Source organism: Heterodontus francisci, chromosome 2 (assembly GCF_036365525.1).
Source record: "Heterodontus francisci isolate sHetFra1 chromosome 2, sHetFra1.hap1, whole genome shotgun sequence".
NCBI classification, from domain to species: Eukaryota; Metazoa; Chordata; class Chondrichthyes; order Heterodontiformes; family Heterodontidae; genus Heterodontus; species Heterodontus francisci.
In genome coordinates this window covers 148336622-148360553 of record NC_090372.1, presented here as the reverse complement: position 1 = coordinate 148360553, position 23932 = coordinate 148336622, and the positions used below count along the sequence as shown (strand labels likewise).

Here is a 23932-nt window from a genome sequence, read left to right as displayed (position 1 = left end):
AAAGTGGCAATGGAATTCAACCTGGAGAAGTGTGTGGTGATGCATTTGGGGAGGTCAAACAAGGCAAAGGAATACCCGATTAATGGGAAAATACTGAAGTGCAAAGGAAGTAAGGGACCGTGGAGTGAATGTCCACAGATCCCTGAAGGACAGGTCGATAAGGTGGTTAAGAAGGCATGTGGAATACTTTCCTTTATTAGCCGAGGTATAGAATATAGGGCAGTTATGCTGGAACTGTATAAATCGTTGGTTAGGCCACAACTTGAGTACTGTGTGCAGTTCTGGTCACCTCATTACAGAAAGGATGTAATTGCACTAGAGAAGGTACAGAGGAGATTTACGAGGATGTTGCAAGGACTGGAAAAGTGCAGCTGTGAGGAAAGATTGGATAGGCTGGGGTTGTTCTCCTTGGAACAGAGAAGGCTGAGGGGAGATCTGATTGAAATGTACAACATTTTTAGGGGCCTGGATAGAGTTGATGTGAAGGGTCTATTCACCTCAGCAGAGAGGTCAGTGACGAGGGGGCATAGATATAAAGTGATTGGTAGGAATATTAGAGGGCAGATGAGGAAAAACTTTTTCACCCAGAGGGTGATGGTGGTCTGGAACTCACTGCCTGAAAGGGTAGTCGAGGCAGAGACACTCAACTCATTCAAAAGGAGTCTGGATATGCACCTCAAGTGCTGTAAGCTGCAGGGCTATGGACCAAATGCTGGAAGATGGGATTAGAATGGGTGGATCGTTTTTTGGCCAGCACAGACATGATGGGCCAAGTGGCCTCTTTCTGTGCCTTAAACTTTCTGTGATTCTATTCTAGCCCGTGCAACCTTTCTCCATAAGACAACATGCCCATTCTAGGTATTAGTCTAGTAAACCTTCACTGAACTGCTTTAAATGCATTTACGTCCTTCCTTAAATAAGGAGACCAATACTGTCACAGTATTCCAGATGTGGTCTCTCAAATGCCCTGTATAACTGAAGCATAACCTCCCTACTTTTGTATTCAAATCCCCTTGCAATAAAAGATAACCTATTAGCTTTCCGAGTGCAAAAGGCTTAAAGGGGGTGGAATTCTTAAAATGCATACAAGAGAGCTTTTTGAGCCAGTACGTAGAAAGTCCTACAAGAGAAGGGGCAGTACTAGACCGATTCCTAGGGAATGAAGCTGGACAAGTGATAGAAGTGTCAGTGGGGGAGCATTTCGGATAGTGGCGCAGTGGTTAGCACCGCAGCCTCACAGCTCCAGCGACCCGGGTTCGATTCTGGGTACTGCCTGTGCAGAGTTTGCAAGTTCTCCCTGTGACTGCGTGGGTTTTCGTCGGGTGCTCCGGTTTCCTCCCACAGCCAAAGACTTGCAGGTTTATAGGTAAATTGGCCATTGTAAATTGCCCCTAGTGTAGATAGGTGGTAGGAGCATTGAGGGAAGGTGGGGATGTGGTAGGAATATGGGTTTAAATGTAGGATTAGTATAAATGGGTGGTTGATGGTTGGCACGGACTCGGTGGGCCGAAGGGCTTGTTTCAGTGCTGTATCTCCAAAATAAAATTTATAAAAACTCTAAGATTTGAGGTAGTTATGGAAAAGGACAAAGATGGGCTGGAAATAAAGGTACTGAATTCGGGGAAGACCGATTTCAATCTGATAAAATAGGATCAGGCCAAAGTGGGCTGGGAGCAGCTACTTGTCGGAAAGTCTGCATCAGACCAATGGGAGTCCTTCAAGGAGGAAATAGCGAGGGTTCAGAGCCAACATGTACCCATTAAGGTGAAGGATAGGACCAACAAGTCCTAGATGTCAAGGGATATAGAGGATTGGATCAGGAAAAAAAGGAGGCTTATGGCAGATTCGGAGTGCTGAAAACAGCAGAGGCCCTGGAGGAGTATAGAAAGTGTAGGGGAGGTATTTATATATTTAAAAAAAGTAATTAGGAGAGCGAAGAGGGGACATGAAAAAACATTGGCAGGCAAGATAAAGGAAAATCATAAAGCATTTTATATGTATATTAAGGGCAAGAGGATAACCAGGGAAAGAGTGGGGCCCATTAGGGACCAAAGTGGCAATCTGTGGAGCCGGAGGACATAGGTGAGGTTTTAAATGGTTACTTTTCATCTGTCTTCACTATGGCGAAGGACTATGTAAGTGTAGAGATCAGGGAGGGGGATTGCGATATACTTGAACATATTAGCCTTGAAAGGGAGGAAGTATTAGATTTTTTAGTGGGCTTAAAAGTGGATAAATCCTCAGGCCCAGATGAGATGTATCCCAGGCTGTGATGTAAGGCAAGGAGGAGATAGCAGAGACTCTGACACAAATTTTCAAATCCTCTCTTGCCACAGGAGAGGTACTAGAGGACTGGAGGACAGCGAATGTGGTGCCATTATTCAAGAAGGGTAACTGGGATAGACCAGGTAATTACAGGCTGGTGAGTCTAACATCATTAGTAGGGGAACTATTGGAAATAATTCTGAGGGACAGGATTAATCTCCACTTGGAGAGGCAGGGATTAATCAGGGATAGTCAGCACGGCTTTAGTTTTTAGAGATACAGCACTGAAACAGGCCCTTCGGCCCACCGAGTCTGTGCCGACCATCAACCACCCATTTATACTAATCCTACACTAATTCCATATTCCTACCACATCCCCACCTGTCCCTATATTTCCCTACCACCTACCTATACTAGGGGCAATTGCTAATGGCCAATTTACCTATAAACCTGCAAGTCTTTGGCATGTGGGAGGAAACCGGAGGAAACCCACGCAGACACAGGGAGAACCTGCAAACTCCACACAGGCAGTACCCAGAATTGAACCCGGGTCGCTGGAGCTGTGAGGCTGCGGCTTTGTCGGGGGAGATCATGTTTGTCTAACTTGATTGCATTTTTTGAGGAGGTGACTAGATGTGTAGATGAGGGTAAAGCAGTTGATGTAGTCTACATGGACGTCAGTAAGGCATTTGATAAGGTCCCGCATGGAAGATTGGTCAAGAAGGTAAGAGGCAAATTGGATCCAAAATTGGCTTTGTGGCAGGAGGCAGAGGGTGATGGTCGAGGGTTGTGTTTGTGAGTGGAAGCCTGTGACCAGTGGTGTACCCTTGCTGGGACCCTTGCTGTTTGTAATGTACATTAATGATTTAGATGTGAATATAGGAGTAAGTTCGCAGATGACACGAAAATTGATGGTGTCATAAATAGGAGGAAAGCCTTAGATTGTGGGATGATATAGATGGGCTGGTAAGATGGGCGGAGCAGTGGCAAACGGAATTTAATCCTGAGAATTTTGAGGTGAGGCATTTTGGGCAAGGGAATATACAATGGATGGTAGGACCCTAGGAAGTACAGAAGGTCAGAGGGACCTTGGTGTACTTGTCCATAGATCACTGAAGGTAGCAGTACCAGTAGATAAGGTGGTTAGGAAGGCATATGGGATACTTGCCTTTATTAGCCGAGGCATAGAATACAAGAGCAGGGAGGTTATGATGGAGCTGTATAAAACGCTAGTTAGGCCACTGCTGGAGTACTGTGTACAGCTCTGGGCACCACACAATGGGAAGGATGTGATTGCACTGGAGAGGGTGCAGAGGAGATTCACCAGGATGTTGCCTGGGCTGGAGCATATCAGCTGTGAAGAGAGACTGAAAAGGCTTGGGTTGTTTTCCTTAGAGCAGAGAAGGCTGAGGGGGGACCTGATTGAGGCATACAAAATTATGAGGAGCATTGATAGGTTGGATAAGAAGAAACTTTTTCCCTCAGCGGAGGGGTCAATAACCAGGGGCATACATTTAAAGTAAGGAGAAGGAGGTTTAGAGGGGATTTGAGGAAAAATGTTTTCACCCAGAGGGTGGTTGCAATCTGGAACACACTGCCTGAAGGGGTGGCAGAGGCAGGAACCCTCACAACATTCAAGAAGTATTTAGATGAGCACTTGAAACATCCTAGCATATAAGGCTATGGGCCAAGTGCTGGAAAATGGGATTAGAATAGTTAGGTGCTTGATGGCCGGCATAGACACGATGGGCTGAAGGGTCTGTTTCTGTGCTGTAAAACTCTATGACTATGACTCTTAATACTTGCTGTACCTGCATACTAACCTTTTGTGATTCATGCAGTAGGACACCCAGATCCCTCTGCATCCCAAAGCTCTGCAATCTCTCACCATTTAGATAATATGCTTTTTTATACTTGCTGCCAAAATGAACAATTTCACATTTTCCCACATTGTACTGCATTTGCCAGATCTTTGGCCACTCACTTAACATATCTATATCCCTTTGTAGCCTCCTGATGTCCTCTTCACTACTTACTTGCCTACATATCTTTGTATCATCAGCAAATTTAGCAACCATACCTTCGGTCCCTGCATCCAAGTCATTTACACAAATTGTAAAGATTTGAGGCCCCAGCACTGATCCCAGCGACACACCACTCATTACAACTTGCCAACCAGGAAATGACCCATTTATGCCTACTCTGTTTCCTGTTAGCTAGCCAATCTTCTATCCATGCCAATATGTTATCCCCTGGACCATGAGCTTTTATTTTCCACAATCACCCTTGATGTGGCACCTTATCAAATGCCTTCTGGAAATCTAACTGCAGTACGTATACCGGTTCCCCCTTATCCACAGCACATGTTACTTCAAAGAACTCCAATAAATTGGTTAAACATAATTTCCCTTTTACAAAATCATGTTGACTCTGCCTAATTACCTTCAATTTTTCTAAGTGCCTTCTATGCATCTTTAATAATAGTTTCTAACATCTTTCCTATGGCAGATGTTAAGCTAACTGCTTTCCTGGCATTAAAGTTTCCTGCTTTCTGTCTGCTTCCCTTTTTGAATAAAGGAGTTGCATTCACTGTTTTCCAATCCAATGGAACCTTCCCCAAATCTAGGGAATTTTGGAAAATTAAAACCAATGCATTAACTATCTCGCCAACCACATTTAGACCCTACAATGAAGTCCGTCAGGACCAGGGGACTTGTCAGCCCACAGCTCCAACAATTTGCTCAGTGCCACTTCCCTGGTGATTGGGATGTTCTTGAGTTCCTTCCTCCCTTCCATTTCCTGATTTACAGTTATTTCTGGAATGTTGCTTGAATCCTCTATAGTGAAGACCAATGTAAAGTACCTGTTCAATTTATCTGCCATCTCCTTATTTTCCATTATTAATTCCCCAGACTCACTTTCTATAGGATTGACGCTCGTTTTGTTAACTCTTCTGTTTTAGTTATGAAGTGACTTCGGATGTCCTGAGGTCAGAAAGAACACTACAGGAATACAGTTTTATTTTCTTTACTTTTGTTTCTTTTCTTTCTACATTAATATATTCAGCTAACGTTGTGAAGTATTTGAACATAAGTGCACTCTACACTCTTTACAGTCGAGTTTTGGTTGCGTTACATTTGTACAATGAATTGTTCTCATTGTATTCTCTTGGAAGTATCATTACAGTATACCAATTTCCTCTTTTAACAATGAACTTACTTAACAGTGAAATAAATATTTGTTCTGCTACGCCGTGTTTGAGCACAGATTTGTTATTTTACTAATCCTCTACTTTTCTCAGCAAGTTTTTTGTATAAACCTGAATTATTTCATTGAAATTATTTACGTTCAAGGTTAAGTATGCTGGAAAGCCATGTGCAAGTTTTTATTATGTCTGCAGATGCTGGATTCCATGTTTTTTGTATGCAGGAGGTGTTTGATGAGAGGGGAAAGAAAAGGTCAGCAGTCAAAGCAATAGTTTTTGACTTTGTTTAAATTCACCTGAGAGTGTGCTAACCACTTGACAAAGTAATATTTATGGTGAGAGAAACAGAATTAACATTTTGGATTGATCTTTTATCAGAACTGGCGAAAACTGATTAAAGATCATCAACCTGAAATGTTAACTCTGTTTCTCTCCGTAGATGTTTACTGACCTGCTGAGTATTTCCAGCATTTTCTGTTTTTATTTTGGATTTCCAGCATCAGCAGTATTTTGCTTTTATAAAGTAATATTTCTGCTTTTGTAATTCAAACTCTGCAATTTTAATTGCTAGTTAAGTCGACTGATATGAATTCCTTCTGGAGAACAATTTAAAAACTTGCAGAGCTTAACTCATTTATTACACTTGTTAAACTCAGGAGCAACAATGAATTACATGACTTGCCCTGGGGCAGGAAAAACTGGAGTTTCTGGAGGTGCAAGCCATTGTATTTACTTAAAGCAATAGCATTAGATTTGTTGCGTTGTGTTATTATTGCTATTATTTTGTGTGTTTTGCAGGTTTTCTTTTGCTTTTCAAAGCCATGTTTGCATGTTTATTGTTGCTCTAAATTATCTATACACTATCTGAAGTTTTAATTAGGGATAATGGAATTGTACTTGCTGGAAACGCTGTAGATTTGTCAAAATTTGTCAGATTCCAGAGTGCATTTTATAGCCATATGTCTGCATAGATGAGAATTGCTGACAAGCTGGAGATTTTTGGTGGATTTGCAATTATTTGGGCACAATGTTAAAATGGTTGACATCCTTTCATCTACGAAAGATGTTGGGAACGCAGCAAACAATCCATTTATTTGGGTCTCTTGGTGCACCTTTGCTGATGGCTGTGAAGCCCAATCTTTGAGAGGCAGGTTCTGCCACAAGCGCTGCAGGTGAAGCTGCCGAGTGACGTTGTGAGTTGTTGTTTTTGATGGCGCCTGTTGCCAAGCTGCTGTCACAACTGGTCATCGTGGTGGTGAGGAAAAATTGGATGGGCTAGGGTTGTGTTTTCCTTAGAACAGAGGAAGCTGAGGGGTGACTTAATTGAGGTACTCACCGCCTCTGGTCCAGTAAATGTACTCAGCATCTATGCTCCAACACTCTGCTCCCCACATGAAGTTATAGACTAGTTCTACGAGGAACTCCATAATATCATTAGTAGCATTCCTAATACCGAACATTTGTTCCTGCTGGGGGACTTAAATGCCAGCGTTGGGGCCGACCATGACTCATGGCCCTCCTGCCTTGGGCACTATGGCATTGGAAGGATGAATGAGAATGGACAGAGACTGCGGGAGTTGTGTACCTATCACAACCTCTGCATCACCAACTCGTTCTTTCATACCCAACCCTGTCACCAGGTTTCATGGAGCCACCCAAGATTATGTCGTTGGCACCAGCTGGACCTCATTGTCACAAGGCGAGCCTCTATAACAGTGGCCACATCACACGCAGCTTCCACAGTGTGGACTGCGACACCGACCACTCCCTGGTGTGCAGCAAAGTTAGACTCAAACAAAAGAAGCTACATCAGTCCAAGCAGAAGGGCCGCCCGCACATCAACACTAAGTGAATTTCTTATCCACAGTGGTTACATAAGTTTCTAAATTCACTTGGAAAAAGCCCTTCAAAACACTCCTGCAGGGGATGCAGAGACGAAGTGGGCCCACATCAGAGACGCCATCTGTGACTCAGCAATGACCACCTATGACAAACGTGAGAAGCAGAATGCAGACTAGTTTCAATCTCACTTTGAAGAGCTGGAACCTGTCATAGCCACTAAGCGAACTGCACTGTTGAATACAAGAAAGCCCCCAGCGAGTTAACTGCAGTAGCACTTAAAGTAGCCAGAAGTGCTGCACAAAGAACTGCCAGGCGCTGTGCACATGACTACTGGCAACATCTATGCAGTCGTATTCAGCTGGCCTCTGACACCGGAAACATCAGAGGAATGTATGACGGCATGAAGAGAGCTTTTGAGCCAGCCATCAAGAAGATCGCCCCCCTCAAGTCTAAATCAGGGACACGATCACTGACCAACACAAGCAAATGGACTGCTGGGTGGTGCACTACCTAGAACTGTACGCCGGTGAAAATGTTGTCACTGATACTGCCTTCAATGCAGCCCAGTCTCTGCCAGTCATGGATGAACTGGACGAACAGCCAACAAAATCGGAACTCAGTGATGCCATTGATTCTCTAGCCAGTGGAAAAGCCCCTGGAAAGGGTGACATTACCCCTGAAATAATCAAGAGTGCCAAGCCTGCTATACTCTCAGCATTCCATATACTGCTTTGCCTGTGCTGGGATGAGGGAGCAGTACCACAGGGCATGCGCGATGCCAATATCATCACCCTCTATAAGAACAAGGGTGACCGCGGTGACTGCAACAACTATCGTGGAATCTCCCTGCTCAGCATATTGGGAAAAGTCTTCGCTCAAGTTGTTTTAAACAGACTCCGGAAGCTGGCTGAGTGTTTCTACCCTGAGGCACAGTGGCTTTCGAGCAGAGAAATCCACCATTGACATGCTGTTCTCCCTTCGGCAGCTACATGAGAAATGCTTTCATAGATCTCACCAAAGCCTTTGACCTCATCAGACGTCGTCTCTTCAGACTACTAGCAAAGATTGGATGTCTACCAAAGCTACTAAAGACACAATTCAGCATAGCGGTGCCTCATCAGACCCCTTTCCTATCCTGAGTGGCATGAAACAGGGCTGTGTTCTCGCACCTACACTGTTTGGGATCATCTTCTCACTGCTGCTCTCGCATGCGTTCAAGTCTTCAGAAGAAAGAATTTTCCTCCACACAAGATCCGATGGCAGGTTGTTCAACCTTGCCTGTCTTAGAACAAAGACACAAATACGGAAAGTCCTCATCAGGGAACTCCTCTTTGCTGACGATGCTGCGTTAACATCCCACACTGAAGAGTGTCGGCAGAGATTTATTGACAGGATTGCGGCTGCCTGCAACGAATTTGGCCGAACTATCAGCCTCAAGAAAATGAACATCATGGGACAGGACGTCAGAAATGCTCCATCCATCAATATCAGTGACCACACTCTGGAAGTGGTTCAAGAGTTCACTGACCTAGGCCCAACTATCACCAGTAACCTGTCTCTCGATGCAGAAATCAATAATCGCATGGGAAAGGCGTCCGCTGCTGTGTCCAGACTGGCCAAGAGGGTGTGAGAAAATGGCGTACTGACACGGAACACAAAAGTCAGTGTTTCAAGCCTGTGTCCTCAGTACCTTGCTCTACGGCAGCGAGGCGCAGTGGTTAGCACCACAGCCTCACTGCTGCAGCGAGCTGGGTTCGATTCTGGGTACTGCCTGTGCGGAGTTTGCAAGTTCTCCCTGTGACCGCGTGGGTTTTTGCTGGGTGCTCCGGTTTCCTCCCACAGCCAAAGACTTGCAGGTTGATAGGTAAATTGGCCATTATAAATTGCCCCTAGTATAGGTAGGTGGTAGGGGAATTGAGGGAAGGTGGGAATGTGAGAGGGTAATGGGATTAATGTAGGATTAGTATAAATGGGTGGTTGATGGTCGGCACAGACTCGGTGGGCCGAAGGGCCTGTTTCAGTGCTGTATCTCTAAATAAAATAAATAAACGTATGTCAGCCAAGAGCGACGTATCAACTCATTCCATCTTTGCTGCCTCCGGAAAATCCTTGGCATCAAGTGGCAGGACCGTATCTCCAACCATATCTCGAGGCGGCCAACATCCCCAGCATTTTCACCCTACTGAGCCAGCGGCGCTTGAGATGGCTTGGCCATGTGAGCTGCATGGAAGATGGCAGGATCCCCAAGGACGCATTGTACAGCGAGCTCGTCACTGGTATCAGACCCACCGGCCGTCCATGTCTCCGCTTTAAAGACGTCTGCAAACGCAACATGAAGTCCTGTGACATTGACCACAAGTCGTGGGAGTCAGTTGCCAGTGATTGCCGGAGCTGGCGGACAGCCATAAAGGCGGGGCTAAAGCGTGGTGCGTCGAAGAGACTTAGCAGTTGGTAGGAAAAAAGACAGAAGTGCAAGGAGAGAGCCAACTATGTAACAGCCCCGACAACCAATTTTATCTGCCGCACCTGTGGAAGAGTCTGTCACTCTAGAATTGGCCTTTATAACCACTCCAGGTGTTGCTCCATAAACCACTGACCAGCTCTAGGCGCTTACCCATTGTCTCTCGACAGAAGGAGGCCAAAGAAGAAGATGATAAATTTATGAGTGACCTAGAAATAAGTGGACAGGAAAGGCCTGTTTCCCCTACTGAAGAGGTCAATTACCAGGGGCACAGATTTAAGGGGATTGGTTGAACGATTAGAGGGGACATGAGGAAACACATTCTTACACAGAGGATGGTGGGTGTCTGGAATTCACTGGCAGGAATGGTGGTGGAGGCAAAAACCCTCAATTCTTTTAAAAGGTACCTGGACATGCAACTGAATTGCTGTAACCAGCAAGGCTGTGGACCAGATGCTGGAGGGTGGGATTAGATTGGGTGGCTAGTTTTTTCGGTCAGCACGGACACGACAGGCTGAATGGTCTCCTTCTGTGCTGTAATTTTTCTATGGTTCTATCATAGTCAGGAAGACTGGAGACTGAAGTACTATTCCTGTTTTGTACTTATGGTTAGTATCAGACATGATCGAGCACAGAATAGGAACTGGGTTCAACTCTCCTGTTCCAACAATGTGCATAACTCCAGCCCTATTGCACATGTGTAATTTTTCAAGAACACAAGAAATAGGAGTAAGAGTAGGCCATTCAGCCCTTCGAGCCCATTCCGCCATTCAGTGAGATCATAGCTGATCATCTACTTCCAACACCATTTTTCTGCACTATCCCTGTAACCCTTGAAGAAATCTATCAGTCTCAGTCTTGAACATACTCAACAACTGAACCTCCACAGCCCTCTAGGGCAGAGAATTCCAAAGATTCACCACCCCCTGAGTGAAGAAATTCCTCCTCATCTCAGCCCTAAGTGGCCTGCCCCTTATTCTGAGACTGTGTCCACTGGTTCTGGACTCCCCAGCCTGGGAAACATCCTTCCTGCATCAACCCTATCGACCCCTTTAAGAATTTTGTATGTTTGAATGACATCACCTCTCATTCATCTAAACTCCAGAGAATAAAGGCACAGTCTATTTAATCTTTCCTCGTAGGACAGTCCCTCAATCCCGGGAATTAGTTTGGTGGACCTTCATTGCACTCCCTCTATGGCAAGTATATCTTTCCTTGGGTAAGGAGACCAAAACTGCACACAATACTCCAGGTGCGGTCTCACCAAGGCTATATATAATTGCAGTAAGACATCTTTACTCCAGGATTTGAGTATAGGAGTAATGAAGGTGAACATACCATTTGCCGCCTTAATTGCTTGCTGTACCTTCATGTTAGCTTTCATTGACTCATGAACAAGGACACCCAAGTCCCTTTGAAATTCAACACTTCCCAGCCTCTTACCATTTAAGAAATACTCTTTTTGTTTTTACTACCCCCAAAGTGGATAACCTCATATTTCTCCGCATTGTACTTCATCTGCCAAATTTTTGCCCATTCGCTTAGCCTCTGCAAATCCACTTGAAGCATTTTTGCATCCTCCTCCTTTTGCCAGTCTCCATATTGTGTTTTTTTTATTTGTTCATGGGATATGGGCATTGCTGATAAGTCCAGCATTTATTGCCCATCTCAAATGCCATTGAGAAGGTGGTAATGAGCTGCCTTCTTGAACTGCTGTAGTCCTTGTGGTGCAGTGCTGTTAGGGAGGGAGTTCCAGGATTTTGGCCCAGTGCTCGTGAAGGGACAGCGATATATTTCCAAGTTAGGATGGTGTGTGATTTAGAGGGGAACTTGCAGGTGTGGTGGTGTACCCATGTGCTTGCTGCCCTTGTTCTTCTAGGTGGTAGAGGTTGTGAGTTTGAATGTTGCTGTCGAAGGAGCCTTGGTGAGTTGCTGCAGTGCATTCTGTAGATGGTACACACAGCTGCTACTGTGCACCGGTGGTAGAGGGAGTGAATGGTTAAGGGGGTCGATGGGGTGCCAGTTAAGGGGGCTGCTTTATCCTGGATGGTGTCAATCTTCGAACATTGTTGGAGCTGCACTCATCCAGGTAAGTGGACAGTATTCCAGCACACTTCTGACTTGTACCTTTTAGATGATGGACAGGCTTTGGGGAGTCACGAGGTGAGTTACTCGTCACAGGATTCCCAGCTTCTGTCTTGCTCTTGTTGACACTGTATTTATATGGCTGGTCCAGTTTCTGGCCAATGGTAAACCCCAGGCTGTTGATGGTAGAGGATTTAGCAATCGTAATGCTGTTGAATGTCAAAGGGAAGTGGTTAGATTCTCTCTTATTGGAGATGATCATTGCCTGACATTTATGTGGCATGAATATCACCTGCCACTTATCAGTCCAAACTGATATGGACTGCTACGAAACTCAGATAACCTCATGCTAATAAACAATTTTCATTCCATTTGAGTGAAATAAGCTCTTGAACATGAACAACTAACTGAATGCTCAGGCAAATGCAGATCAAACTGTTGAAAATTCAAATACATTCTTTTGTATAAATGGGGTTGTCCAGTACTGTGATGTACATTTAATGGTAATGTTTTATGATGTATGATATTTGTGTTTCTGCAAAGAGCTTTGTATTTTAAAAATATGCATTGCATGCTATAATTGTAATACTTAGTGTTTATATATGTATAGTGTGTATGTATGTGGGGCATATATTTGCTTCTGTAGTGTTCCATTGAAAACTGTTATGTAAATATTTCCCATAGAATTTGCAATTTAACAGTCACACCTGTAGGTAGCCGTCTTACCGAATTTCCTGTGTTAATCTGATCAGGGAGTTGTCACACTCCATGTCTCACTCTGGGGTCCAGCTGTGCCACCATGTAGATCTGTAGACTCTGCTGATCTACTGCTGGCTTCTTCCTCACAGCTGCGCCCTGCAACATTGTGAATAACTCAATTTATTTTAATCTTTATATGTTTGTTCGGCTTTGAAATTTATCCCTCCCACTCTACCAGGTTAGTTCTTGCAGGTAGCTGTCTAGTAGTCATCCATCCTGATGATATACAGCTTCCAATGCCCAGTGCTCTGTTAAGTCTAAGCCGCTCCCAAACTTTCCTATAGCATCACTTCCAATGTGACCCGTTCCTCCTGCCCCCACTGCTTAATGCTTTTAGTTTTATTTCCCGTCAAATAAACCGTTCCCCACGCCCAGCTGTCCTACCACTGGGTCAGTAACATTTTGCTACCTAATCTTCAGACTTTGAATGTGCCTCAGGACTGCTCTGAGGCCTGATGCCTTTAATCGTGCTAGCATCTCATTGTGGCTTGATCCACGAGAAGAAATATCCGCACTAGACAGCCATGACTTGTATTTATATGATGGCTCTAACATAATAAAATGTGTCATGGTCCTTCAAGGGAGTGTTATAAAGCAAAATAGGACACCAAGATAGATAAGGTGATATTAGGGAAAATGACCAAAAGCTTAGTCAAGAAGGAGGTTGTCAGGAGCATCTTAAAGGAGGGAGGAGTGGCAGAGAAGTTTATAGATGAAATTTCAGAGCTTAGGACCTTAGCAGCTGAAGGCACGACCAACAATGGCGGAGCAATTAAATTGGATGCTCAACTGGCTAGAATTAGAGAGGCACAGATATCTCAGTTCCCACTACAAACTCCATCCCCAAACCACTGATTCCATCCCTGTCCCTTGTTACTGTCTGGGGCTGAACCAGGCTCTTCACAACCTTGGTGCCATTTATGACCTTGAGATGAGCTTTCGACCACATATGTGTGCCATCACTAAGGCCGCCTGCTTCCAACTCCATAACATTGCTCGACTCCACCCCTGCCTCAGCTCATCTGCTGCTGAAACCCTCATCCGTGCCTTTGTTGCCTTTAGACTTAACTATTCCAACACACTCTTAGTTGGCCTCCCACATTTTACCCTCCATAAACTTGAGATTGTCCTAACATACACCCAAGTCCCATTCACCCATCACCCCTGTGCTCACTGACCTAAATTGTCTCCCGCTTAAGCAATGCCTCAATTTTAAATTCTCATCGTTGTTTCAAATTCCTCCATGCCCTCACCCCTCCCCATCTCTGAAATCTCCTCCAGATAGCGATATCCTGCAGCCCCGTAATTAAATTGGATTAGTGGGAACTGAATACAATGGCTTCAGTCTTCTCAATATTTAATTGGAGGAAATTTCTACTCGTCCAGTACAGAATGTCAGACAAGCAGTCTGATAATTCAGAGACAGTGGAGAAGTTGAGAGGGGTGAAGCTGGGTATCATCAGTGTTCATATGAAAACTAACGCTGTTTTATCAGATGCTGTCGCCGAGGGGCAGCTTGTAGATGAGAAATAGGAGGGCAGATAGTTTGCCTTTGTCACAGTCACATAGGATGTTGTTTGTGACATTGATCCGTTTCGGTACAGTGGCAGGGGCAAAAACCTGATTGGAGGGATTCAGACATGGAGTTCTGAGAAATATGGGCACAGATTTGGCAGGTGACAACACGTTCAAGGACTTTTGAGAGGAAAAGGATGTTGGAGGGGGGGTGGCAGTTTGCAAAGAGTTTTTTTGAGGAGATCAGTGATGACAGCAAATGTGAAGAGGGACAGTACCTGAAGAGAGGTAACAGTTAACAATATCAGCTAACATGGGAACCAGGAAGGGAATTTGCATGGTCAGCAGGATTACCCACTTTGTACATGGTTGATGACATCAGTATGGCATCCCCACAGTGCTGCTCACGCATCCACCAGAGCCATCATTGAACATACCACTGGCATGCTGAAAATGAGATTCCTTTGCAGTGACTGGTCTGGAGGGGCTCTTCAGTGCGCGCCATAGAGGGTGTCACAAATAATCGTTGTCTACTGTGCCTTTCACAAGCTTGCAATTAGACGTAGCAACATTCTGCAGGCGGAGGAGCAGGAGGAACACCAGTCCTCCTCCGATGAGGATGACTATCAAGACAGTGACAAAGAGGACAACAATGCCAACGATGCTGTCATGATGTGAGGGCCATGGAGAGACATGCAAGGGACATCAGGGAGAACTTCATTTATGCATGTTTCAGCCAACAATAAGCCACATCATCAAGGAACGTCGGGAATATAACAACAATTCCACACACAAATTCCCTTTTACATGAGGTCTTATTCATTGCTGCAATCTTAATGAAGCATTGCTGCACTTTAATGTGATCGGCATTTGAAATCATCCATGGGCTACAATGAATGCTACTGCAAGCAGCGTTAAGTTATGATTGTAGAAAACAAACGTAAGGCACAGCAGTATTGGCAAAAGTTGTCAATCATCAATAGGAAAACCGCCATCATTTAAGAGTGAAGGCTCAAATTGCAATAAGCTATGGACTCTGGCCATTTCCTGAGATGCTTTGTAAACATCATTGCATTCCTGCCATAGGCTTCCAAAAAACTTCTTTGTATCCATCTGTAACCAAGCAAAACATTACCGAGAGTGGATTTAATTTTGCATGAAATAAAAATGTATTAATGAATCTTTTCAATCGTGACAATTTGTACAGCACCTGTGCCACGTTGGTGATCAAACTGTTTCAATTTTCTTTTTCTCCCACTACGTCTAGGTGCTACCCTAACGTTAACAGCTGAGGTGGAGGCAGTCGGCTCAGTTCGCTGCCCCATCGCTGTGGATGACCGTGGCAGGGAGAAACGGGGCCTTTATGGCTCCATCCGACTGGGGGTGTGCAGCAATGTTGCTTGGGTATCCCTTGGGTACTCGCCTGCTGGAGGTAAGGGGGTCAGTGTTGCGGGGGTGGAGGACGAGACGTTGCTTACCCTCGGGGTTATCTGAGAAGAAGGTCCCGGGGCAGCTGGCACATGCCGGTCCTCCATCTGTGTGCACAATGGCACCTTCCTGTCTCCTTGATGGGAAGGAGCACGGGGTGGGGGGAAGGTCCAGGTTCCTCGACCCCTCTCCCTTACACTCTGCTGCATGGAGCCAACAGCGATGGAGTGCAGGTCAGATTGCAGGTGGCTTGAGTGCTCAACTAGACTTGCTACGGTGCTTGGCAGACTCTTAACTGAGGAAGCCATACACTCAAATGGACATGGCAAATGTCATGGCTTACATGGACTCCTCCATGGCACCTCAGGCATCTCCGACGTATTTTTCACATGGGTTTGCTGCACATCCAGCAGACGTCTCATAGCAATGAACAGAGGAAAGTCCTTTTGATTCTCACGGAACCTGACTGACACACATGCTCCCTCAGCTGCTGGGACATGTCTGTGTCGTACATACCAACTTGTGACCCTGATACTAATTTTACACTACCCCCCACCCCGCGGACGGTGTAGATGTATCTGCGCTGGCAGAGGTGAAAGAAGAGGCAGGTGACATTGCACCCTCTGGGGCATTGGCTTCTTCTTCCTCCCCAAAGGAGGATTCTTGGGCTATGCGGTGTTCTGAGACTCAAGTGCGGGCACCTGCAGTGGAGACACATACAGAGGCACTTTAAGCCTGCACTTCACATGAGTTCACACAATCTCCTTCATTTCCACATATGGCTGTGAGAGCAGAGCTGACACTTCATCCTTATTCCTTTTAGCTCCTGCCTCGCCATCTCCACTCACCCTGCCTACCTCCTCTCTCGCGATCTTAAATGCCTTCTCCTCAGCCGGGGTCAGCATGATCCCACATGTCCCCGTGCTTGTCGCCACATGGCTAATTTAAATACAAAATCATGTGAGAAACGGGATTTGCGGCAGAAGCAGAAGTAACTTCCAGTCCTGCCATCGGCAATGTTGCTGTACTCAAGATTCCACCGCAGTGTGGGCCCCAACTGAACAGTCATCAGCTTTTTGTAAGTTGTGAATGTGCTGGAGAGTCACTTTAGTCTTGGCTGTCAGCCAGTTAAGGTTAAAAGGCTTCCCGTTGAGTCGAAACTCAATCATGACCCCTTGTGAAAGTTGGCCACGAATGAGTTCTGAGACCAGGCTGAAGTAAACAGTGAAGAGAGTCGGTGCAATCACACAGCTTTGCTTGATGCCCATTCGGATACGAAAGGGCTCAGTCTCCAATCCATTGCAAAGGACGGTTGCTGTCATACCATCATGCAAGAGTTGCAGAATAGTAACATATTTTGCTGGACATCCAAGTCACTGGAGGGCTTTCCAAAGAGCTTTGTTCTTAATGGGATCGAAGCTCTTGGATAGATCAATAATGGCCACATAGAGCTCTTTGCATGTTCCGGGCATTTTTCTTAGATTTGTCAAATGACAAAGATAATGGGCTGAATTTTACAGACCCCCTCCGACGTCGGGGTTCATGTCAGGAGGGTGGAATACTTCCGAGAGAGGGCTGCCATGCAGTCCGACGCCGGAAGGGCCCAGCCCGATATTGGCGTTCAGGCTCTGTGGTGGCCCGCTTGGCGATGGGACCCCATTAACCTATTTAATTAAATTAAAATTAATGAATTAATCATACCTATGCCACCACCTTCCGTCCTGCTACTATTTTCCTGCCATTGGCCGGCACTCCCGCGCCTTCAGATCCCCATCTGGGGAGACAAGGCAGAACACTTGTGGGGAGGGTGCAGAAGTAAGTTTCTCCCTGGGGGCGGTGGTGATATAGTGGGGTCAAAGTAGCATCATTGGTATAGGGGATGATGTGAAGGGTTTGAGGTGAAAGTTTGTGCACTTGGTTGGTGGGGGGGGGGGGAGGTGGGGGGGGATGAGGGGGAAGGTCAGGTGTACAAGCTAAGTGTTTTGGGGGGAAGAGGCCAAGTAATTAATTTTATGGTTATTGGGGGTGGGGTGGTGGGAGAGGGGCAAAGTAACTTTTTTTTATTCACTGCATCTTTAAATATTTAAAGGTAACGGTAGGGCTCAAAGCCCTTTAAAAATGGCATCAGCACCTATGCAGAGGCAGCTGACGCCATTGTCGGGGACGGGCAGCCCCCCTCCATGTGATCGGGGGCGGGGCCCACCCTGGCAATTTAAATGAGCTGCCGTGCTTTGGATCGCGGGCGGACTTGTAAAATTCAGCCCAATATCTGTGGTTCCCCTGGATGCCAGAAATCACATTGGGTCTCTGGAAGTATGTCTGCACTGATGGGTCGGAGGTGGTTTCAGGAGGAATCGTGTGAGTATCTTCCCGACTGTGCACAGAAGGGTTTTGTTTCTAGTTCCTACAAATTGATTTATCACCCTTCTTAAAAAGTGAAAGTGTTGGCATTGCAGAAGTCGGGAAGTAGTAAACCTCCTTCCCAGATTTTTGTAGAAAGGTGTGAAGAGTTTGACTAAGAGTTCATGACCACCAGCTTTATAGATCTTTGCAGGAATGTTGTCCGAAGCACACACCTTGTTATTCTTCGTCTGTTGGATAGTTAATGATTGGCACTAGTTCGGGCCTTCACCACCTGGCTTTCTGCAGTAGAACACACCTTTCCTATCTCTTTCCCTATTTTCCCATTCTTATACCCACAGAATCCCTGTATCTTTCCTTTCTGTTGCCACTCACCTCAGCTTTACCCCAAGCCACATCCCCCACATAGTGGGTGGGAGCCATTTCACTCCTCCCTGCTCCCTCCTACCCTTTCCCTGTAACTCTCTATTACAACAGTGATTATGTTTCAAAGGCATTTCATCAGATGAGTGCTTGGGTCATTGGGTCTGGGAGCATTTGGGTGATCCTCAGTTCACAGAGCACTGGGAAAGCAGTTTTGGGGTTGGAGTATTACCGCATCTGGCAGTGGATTGCTATGATTGATATGGACAGCAGCCAATGAGGAGGAATATAATAATTCAAAAGACCCAGATGGCTTAAACAAGTTCAATCCTTTTCAATTTTGTGGGACAAAAGTACCTGCTGTATAAATAATATTTTTGTTCTCTTTTCTAATTGTCCAATCAGTACCTTGTCTGTGCATATACTAGAAAATAGTTAATAAGTTTATATCTTATACTTAATTAAAATAAGATTTTTAGAATTAATTTTCCAGTCTGTTTGTAGATTTCTGGAACCAATGACATCAAGGGATATGGGGATAGTGCGGGAAAGTGGTGTTGAGGTCGCCGTGTGACCTGCTCCTGCTCCTATTTCTTATGTTCTTTCTGGGAAAAAAAACACTGACTATATCCAAAATAAGGCTTTAAATAATATTTTTAAAAATTCAATTTTAATCACTTGCATAATAAGACGATGAAATTTACCTGCTGAATTGTTTTCAAAGGCTGGGCTTCAAATGAATATTTTTACCTCATTTAGACAGGCCTTCCAGTCATACCTTAACACATGCAGTTTGCAGAATTTCCAGCACTGATGTACGAGGTTGGGTCCCCTCATCCTGTAAGGTTCTGAAAGTTTTGTTGCTTTGTCCAAACGTAGGAACATAGGAGCAGGAGTAGGCCATTCAGCCCATCGAGCCTGCTCCGCCATTCAGTTAGATCATGGCTGATCTGATCTTGGCCTCAACTCCATTTTCCTGTCTGTTTCTTATAACTCTTGACCCTCCTACAGTTCAAGAATCTGTTAATCTTAGCCTTGAATACATTCAATGACTCAGCATCCACAGCTGTCTGGTGTAGAGAATTCTAAAGATTCACAACCCTCTGAGAGAAGAAATTCCTCCTCATGGACGACTCCTTATTCTGAAATTATGTCGCTTAGTTGTCAATTCTGCCATGAGGAGCAACATCCTCTCAGCATTTACCCTGTCAAGCTCCCTCAGATCTTGTCTGAATAAGATCACCTCTCATTCTTCTAAATTCCATGAGTATAGGCCCAACCTGCACAACCTTTCCTCAAGACAACCCCTTCATCCTAGGAGTCAACTGAGTGAACCTTATCTGAACTGCCCCCCTTGTGAAAGCATTGTGTGTGATTCAGTTGGTTCATCAGCAAAGTGCAACATGTTGAAAGTTTTCAGATTAAAAATATTGACAGGAGTTGTGCGCCATATTCAAATTTTTGTGTATATACATAGACTACAGAAACGTGGATTGTTCCCCTTAGAGTAGAGGAGATTAAGGGAAATTTAATAGAGGTTGTAAAATGTATGAAGGGTTGTGATAGAGTAAATAGGGAGAAACTGTTTCCACTGGAAGAAGAGTCGATAACTAGAGAACACAAATTGAAGATAATTGGCAAAAGAACTGAGCTAGCTTCACTTGGCTGAAGTTATAGTGTGAAAGCAGTTGTACAACTGTCCCCTGAAAGTGGTTTTTTTTTTTTGCCTCTGAATCTGAAGGTTGTGGGTTCCAGTCCCACTCCAGAGACTTCAACGCTTAATTTAGGCTGGCTGTTCTGATGGAATGCTGCACTGTCAAAGGTGCCGTCTTTTGGATGAGACCCCATCTACCCTTAAGTGGATGTAAAACAACCCATGGCATGATTAAAAACCCATCTGGTTCACTTTTGGGGAAGGAAATCTGCTGTGTGGTTGACTTTTAAGTACACGCTGAAATGGTCTAGCAAGCCACTCAGTTCACGGTCAATTACGGATGGGCAATAAATGCTGGCCTAGCCAGCGGCACTCGCATTCCACAAACGAATAAAAAAAATAAAGTTTTTTTAAAATTCACTCATGGGATGTGGGCATCGCTGACTAGGCCTGCATTTATTGCCCATCCCTAATTGCCGTTGAAAAGGTGGTGATGAGCTGTCTCTTGAACTGCTGCAGTCCATGTGAGGTAGGTACACCCACAGTGCTGCTAGGAAGGGAATTCCAGGATTTTGCCCTAGCGGTAGTGAAGGAATGGTGATATGGTTCCAAGTCAGGATGGTGTGTGACTTGGAGGGGAACTTGCAGGTTGTGGTGTTCCCATGCATTTTCTGCCCTTGTCCTTCTAGTTGGTAGAGGTCGCGGGTTTGGAAGGTACTGTCTAAGGAGCCTTGGTGCGTTACTGCAGTGCATCTTGTAGATGGTACACACTGCTGCCACTGTGCGTCGGTGGTGGAGGGAATGAATGACACCCCATCCACAAACAATCAAGCAGGCTGCTTTGTCCTGGATGTTGTCGAGCTTCTTGAATGTTGTTGGAGCTGCACCTATCCAGGAAAGTGGAGAGTATTCCATCACACTCCTGACCTATGCCTTGTAGATGGTGGACAAGCTTTAGGGAGTCAGGCGATGAGTTACTCGCCTCAGGATTCTTAGCCTCTGCCCTGCTCTTGTAGCCACGATATTTATATGGCTACTGCAGTTCAGTTTCTGGTCAATGGTAGCCCCTAGAATGTTGATAGTGGGGGATTCAGCGATGGTAATGCTGTTGAATGTCAAGGGGACATGGTTAGATTCTCTCTTGTTGGAGATGGGCATTGCCTGGCACTTGTGTGGCATGACTGTTACTTGCCACTTATGAGCCCAAGCCTGGAGATTGTCCAGGTCTTGTTGCATTTCTACATTGACTGCTTCAGTATCTGAGGAGTCGCGAATGGTGCTGCTTTGTGCAGTCATCAGCGAACATCCCCACTTTTGACCATATGATTGAAGGAAGGTCGTTGATGAAGCTGCTGAAAATGGTTGCGCCTAGGACACTACCCTACCAGCAGAGAGTTTCCCCCCTGATTCCCATTGACTCCAGTTTTGCTTGGGCTCCTTGATGCCATACTCGGTCAAATGCTGCCTTGATGTCAAGGGCAGTTACTCTCCCCTCACCTCTCGAGTTCAGCTCTTTTGTCCATGTTTGAACCAAGGCTGTAATGAGGTCAGGAGCTGAGTGGCCTTGGCGGAACCCAAACTGAGTGTCACTGTGCAGGTTATTGCTAAACAAGTGTTGCTTGATGGCACTGTTGATGACACCTTTCATCACTTTACTGATGATTGAGAGTAGACTGGGGTGGTAATTGGCCGGGTTGGACTTGTTCTGCTTTGTGAGTACAGGACATACCTAGGCAATTTTCCACATTGCCGGGTAGATGCCAGTGTTGTAGCTGTACGGAGCAGCTTGGCTAGGGGCATGACAAGTTCTGGAGCACAGGTCTTCAGTACTATTGCTGGAATGTTGTCAGGGCCGATAGCCTTTGCAGTATCCAGTGCCTTCAGTCATTTCTTGATATCACATGGAGTGAATCGAATTGGCTGAAGTCTGGCATCTGTGATGCTGGGGACGTCAGGAGGAGGCCGAGATGGATCATTAACTTGGCACTTTTGGCTTAAGATGGTTGCAAATGCTTCAGCCTTATCTTTTGCACTGATGTGCTGGGCTCCCCCATCATTGAGGATGGGGATATTTGTGGAGCCACCTCCTCCAGTTAGTTGTTTAATTGTCCACCACCATTCACGGCTGGATGTGGCTGGACTGCAGAGCTTAGATCTGACCCGTTGGTTATGCGATCGCTTAGCTTTGTCTATTGTATGCTGCTTATGCAGTTTGGCATGCAAGTTGTCCTGTGCTGTAGCTTCACCAGGTTGACGCCTCATTTTGAGGTATGCCTGGTGCTGCTCCTGGCATGTCTTCCTGCACTCTTCATTGAACCAGGGTTGGTCTTCTGGCTTGATGGTAGTGGTAGAGTGGGGGATATGCCGGGCCATGAGCTTACAGATTGTGGTTGTGTACAATTCTGCTGCTGCTGATGGCCCACAGCGCCTCATGGATGCCCAGTTTTGCATTGCTAGATCTGTTCGAAATCAATCCCATTTAGCACGATGGTAGTGCCACACAACACGATGGACGGTATCCTCAATGTGACGACGGGACTTAGTCTCCACAAGGACTGTGCGGTGGTCACGCCTACCAATACTGTCATGGACAGATGCATCTGCAGCAGGCAGATTGGTGAGGATGAGGTCAAGCATGTTTTTCCATCTTGTTGGTTCCTCACCACCTGCCGCATGCCCAGTCTAGCAGCTATGTCCTTTAGTACTCGGCCAGCTCGGTCAGTAGTGGTGCTACTGAGCCACTCTTGGTGATGGACATTGAAGTCCCCACCCAGAGTACATTCTGTGCCCATGCCACCCTCAGTGCTTCCTCCAAGTATTGTTCAACATGGAGGAGTACTGACTCATCAGCTGAGGGAGGGCGGTATGTGGTAATCGGCAGGAGGTTTCCTTGCCCATGTTTGACTTGATGCCATGAGACTTCATGGGGTCAGGAGTCGGTGTTGAGGACTCTCAGGGCAACTCTCTCCCTCCTGTACACCATTGTGCCGCCACCTCTGGTGGGTCTGTCCTGCCGATGGGACAGGACATACCCAGGGATGGTGATGGCAGTATCTGGGACATTGTATTGTATGATTCTGTGAGTATGACTGTGTCAGGCTGTTGCTTGACTAGTCTGTGGGACAGCTCCCCCAATTTTGGCATAAGTCCCCAGATGTTAGTAAGGAGGACTTTGCGGGGTCAACAGGACTAGGTTTGTCGTTTCCGGTGCCTGGGTCGATGCCAGGTGGTCCGTCTGGTTTCATTCCTTTTTATTGACTTCGTAGCGCTTAGATACAACACTTCAGAGGGCATGTAAGAGTCAACCACATTGCTGTGGGTCTGGAGTCACATGTAGGCCAGATCAGGTAAGGGCAATAGATTTCCTTCCCTAAATGACACTCGTGAACCAGATGGGTTTTTACAACAATCGATAATGGTGTGGGATTCGAACCCATGTCCCCAGAGCAATACCCTGGGTCTCTGGGTTACTAGTCCAGTGACAATACCACTATGCCACCGCCTACTCCAAGTTCTCCCATGTCTTGGTCAACACCTGAGTTAATTTATTTAAAAAGCACACATATTGGTCAATTCTTTGTCCTGTTGTCCATTGGTATTGAGCTGCAGGAAAAACATAGAAGCTGCATTTCATGAGCACTAATTTCACAATGAGCTTGGATGCCACCTACCATGAAAATTGTCCGCTGTCTATTGTGGTCATCCCCTCGTGCTTCCCCAAGATTTTTCTTTACTGTGCTCAGAAATTACTACCTGACTCCTGAGTCACAGTGTAATAAAAATTGAAAATGTTCGAAATGCACAGCAGATCGGTTGGCATTTGTGGAGAGAGCAGGAAGATTTGCAATTTGTGGGTGGACCTTTCTTGAGAACTGAAAAATAAGAGGCAAAAGAAATTCTAGAGTCTGCACCTAACTTTCTAAACTTGTCTATTCTGTCTCCAGATGGTGACTGATCTTCCTTGTGGTTCCAGCACTTTCCGTTTTTGTTTCAG

The 23932-nt window shown here is 45.6% G+C and overlaps 1 protein-coding gene across 9 annotated transcripts in view; it reads left to right on the top strand.

Annotated features, from left to right (window-relative positions):
* Positions 1-23932, top strand: part of tbc1d5 (TBC1 domain family, member 5) — a 771220-nt gene that overhangs the window by 82511 nt on the left and 664777 nt on the right. The window contains exon 3 of one of the 9 annotated variants that reach the window (XM_068011841.1): positions 15400-15564. The exons of the other annotated variants lie outside the window; for them this stretch is intronic. The gene's annotated coding sequence lies outside the window, so the exon portion shown is untranslated. The remainder of the gene's footprint in view (positions 1-15399; positions 15565-23932) is intronic. 9 annotated transcript variants of the gene reach the window in all.